A 3,959-nucleotide genomic window follows, 5' to 3' on the forward strand; every position below is an offset into this window, starting at 1 on the left:
TTAATAATCCAAGAAAGAAAGAAAAAGGCAGGGTTTGGTGCATAATTGTCTTTCCAGCCCATTCAGCCAGAAAGATATGATTTTGGGGCTTTCTGGGAAAGACATATCTTACCGGGAAAGACCACTTTTTTGTGCAAATCAAACTGTCTTTCCGGTCCATTCATCCATAAATATATGTTTGGACCTGGAAAGATGCGTATCAAATGGGGCCTAAACATGCTATTGAAAAGTTCAATGAATCTCAAAAGATCTAGGAATTTCAATTCATTTAAAACCTAAAATACATTTTCGTTTTTCATGGTGGAAATTGGTAAATCGTCATTTACCTACCTTCAAATATTTTACAATTAGATTACGGCATCCCTCTTCCGAATTGTAGAATATTGTGTTGGGTCCTAGCCTTAATATTTCATTTTGGGTGTTATATTAAGGACTTAAATCAACTAACTTGAATTTCTCCCCTCATAGATGTCTAGTGTTGACAACTATGGTCTACCTTATCCTGTTGGAAAAAGCTTTCCACATGAAGATGATATTCTACAATATCACACTTCACTTCCTCCACCTCCTCCAATAATTCTCCCTAACCCACATGTTCGTCGACTTGAAAAATTCAAGGTCACTCAAACCCTATTGGCAAGCAAACACGAAGTTGGAAGGTCTGTGCGTGCACATGTCTTGGAAATGAAGTCACACATTGACAGGCTAGGAATGTTGGGTGTTGTTTTCCCGAGGAAGCTAGCTGTTGACTGGGTTCTTCAGTCACTTCTCGGGTCGTATAGTCAGTTTGTTGAAGACTACTATATGACAGATCACGATGTGACCCTTATCGATCTTACCTATTTGCTAATTGCTGTTGAATTAGCAATGATTTGGCACACTGGTCAAACAAATTTGATTGGAAGATATACTTCCCAAGCTGCCATGGACATAGGCAATGCCATAGATAGTCCAGAAATAGTCCCTCCTCCTATGGGAAGGGAATTGGCTATGGTCAAAAGATTTGACCATAAGAGAAAAGCCAGTTCTGAGATAGTTCCATGTGCAATGCCAAATAGTCCACTTGTTTCTACTGCCATTTGAAGGGACATTGGAAGAAAATCTACCCTGACTACTGAAAGGTGTAAGAGAGGGTAAAGTCAAAGTATTTGACTCTGCTTCAGGTAAGTCCGCTATCTAACTCTATTAAGTTCCTATTTGAAGATTCTTAATACATGATGTGATGAGATCACATTTTGATGTTTTGAAGGATTGAAGAAGAGAAAGGAAGCTTAAAGAAAGAGCAGGCTGAGTCTGATCGCGAAGAGATGGATTTCGATCGCATGATTCGATGATCAGAGTTTTAAGCTGCTTAAGAGTTATGATAGATTGCTTAGGAATAGATAATAACATAGTTTTCATTTGTAATTGCATTGTATGGACAAAGTTTTCCGCAATTTGATAAAGGAAAATTTGATTTTATCTTATTTTATATTTCCTTGCAATGACATTTGTGAAAATTGATGTTTGTATGTTTCTATTTTTAGCAATATGGACTTGATTCTTTCGTTTGTGGTAGTGTCTAAATTTACCAAATAAGGAAAGATTCTCATCACCAACTTGAAATCATGAAACTTGTATTGTATGATGAATGAGAACCTTCATCTTTGGGAAATTTAGACTAACTCCTTGTTCATATGAATATGTGAGTCAAGTGAAGGACTAGGGGATCTAGTACACCTTGTTGTGCACTGGTCAGGTCCACCACAAAGAACGATAAGGCTATTCGTCATGATTTAATAAAGTTTAGTAAATATGGTTATGCTTACAAGACTAAGTGTGATTCCGAATCATTGAAAAGTTTCAATGTATAGCAGGACGAATAAGAAGAATCCATTAGGCAGAAAGATAAAATTTTCTCCAATCTGAAAGGAAAGGAGAGTACTTTAGTATCATGTTTTATGATCATCCTTATGATTATGGAACCATGTCACAATTGATCCTCTAAGGATACCTTAGTGCATTTGTATGGCTAAGAAGATGAATCGTGAATTGTTGAAATGGTTAAATCAAGAAGGTGAGTCATACTTCGTTCCAAAATCGAGACTTAGAGTTATGAGTGATATATTCCAAGTAGGTTTATAACACATCATAAAATATGGAGTAGGAAAGTTTTCTTGCTCTTGCACATTTGAGATTGGTATTTGTGATGTCTTAGATAAGACAAAGACCAACTGAGACCAATTGAGTGAAGTGTTAATCTTGATAAGAAACCGCACTAACTCTTGAATATTTGTTTGTCAATGAATGTTCTTGACAAGAGAGTATTATATGTCAAGAAGTCAGTGGGAGTCTTAAAAGATCTTGAAAAGTTCAAGAACTAATCAAGAGTAAACCTATTGTTTAACACTAGCACGTGAGTTAAGGTTTGTAACCTATCGTGTTGACATATCCTTGTTTTTGTGCCCATTCCAGTTAAAGTTGACTATGCATGTGAGTTCTATGAGTACTCAATTGTTTGCATAACAACTTGGAAGCAATAGTAGGCCCTTGTGCTGCCAGGTGGCAAGAAATTAAGATTGAACAAGTTCAGTCCATATGAGTTTGGATTTGTCACTAACCTTATCTTATGATTATAGTTATGACAAATTCACATGGATAGGAACACACACACCATAAAATCTAAGTGTCATAAGGTTTCTCTCCAATTCATGAAAATGATTGTGAGGAAACGCTTTCACTAAGTAGATTTTAAGGAGATAGCAGTTGTGATATTTGCATTCTCAAATTCGATTATGATTACGGCATCCCTCTTCATAGTTCGAATTGTGAGAAATGGAAAAAGGTCTAAACATTTGAGACTTATTGCTGTAAGTTCTGAAGTTGTTTTGACACATAAGTGAGTTGTCTAAGGAACGGTGTATGAATTTGAGAAGCCTAGATAAAGTCTTATCGAAGCATCTTGTATCAGGAATCTGAACTTTGGTAAGAAAGTCAACAAGTATTGATTTCTAGAAGTCCAACTTATTTATGGGTACATGTCAAAGCTATTGGGAGCATAAGTGTTATGCTAATAAGATAATAATTATTATGCTAGTGGGAGCATAATTATTATGGTAAGTGTTGCGAGTTAGAAATGTTAATTATAGGAAACAAAGGTTTCAATTCGCAAAGTTGCACGGTTTGAAAAGTTGTTTTCCTATAAGTAAGGGAGAGGAATTTATACTTCATTTCAATTCTAAAAGTTTATATTGAGATTTTAATCAAATTTAGTCAAGGACATATATGAATGTTATGTTGAAAAGATTTGACATAAGGAAATTCTATATATGGAAATGTTATAGCAAGGGACTGGTAAAGTATCACGTCTTTGTGTAAAACATTATGTATCGTATCCCATATGCTTCGGGTATAGGATCGATTGCATATGCTATAATATTTATGTGTTATGAATTTTCCAAATGCCCAGGACATTAAGAGGGAAAATGGACCAGAACTGTATATGACTAAAGTTGTTAAACAATTGCTAAGAACAATCCAAGGTTCACAAAAGATTGGTTTCTTAAGGACAGTTGGAAGTATAGTAATGAATGGACCATATTGATATGATTTTGAATAGATAGGATTCTATTAAGAATGGATAGTCATATGGAAATTATGGAATGGGAGTTGGATATCAAGAATCTATGAGTAAGTTAGAAACTTTTATGCAAGAAGGATGTTCAAAGGAATGTGTTTTGAATATGAGACTTCGTATCTATGGAATTGTTCTATAACAATCTCCAATGGAAAGTTTTGTAATTGGAAAAGTCTCTGTGACTTGTGTACATAGTCATTACAAAAGGATCACTACATATAAGCTTAGAATCTAACAAATTACAGTAAGTGGCAAGGACTTGGTATTCTTACACTTACGATAAGGATTTGGAATTGTGAAATGAGTGTCATTGGAAATGTTTACAATTGATCTATTTCACAAA

The sequence above is a fragment of the Lactuca virosa genome, chromosome 5 (assembly GCF_052849685.1).
Source record: "Lactuca virosa cultivar CGN04683 chromosome 5, Lactuca_virosa_CGN04683_v6, whole genome shotgun sequence".
NCBI lineage: Eukaryota > Viridiplantae > Streptophyta > Magnoliopsida > Asterales > Asteraceae > Lactuca > Lactuca virosa.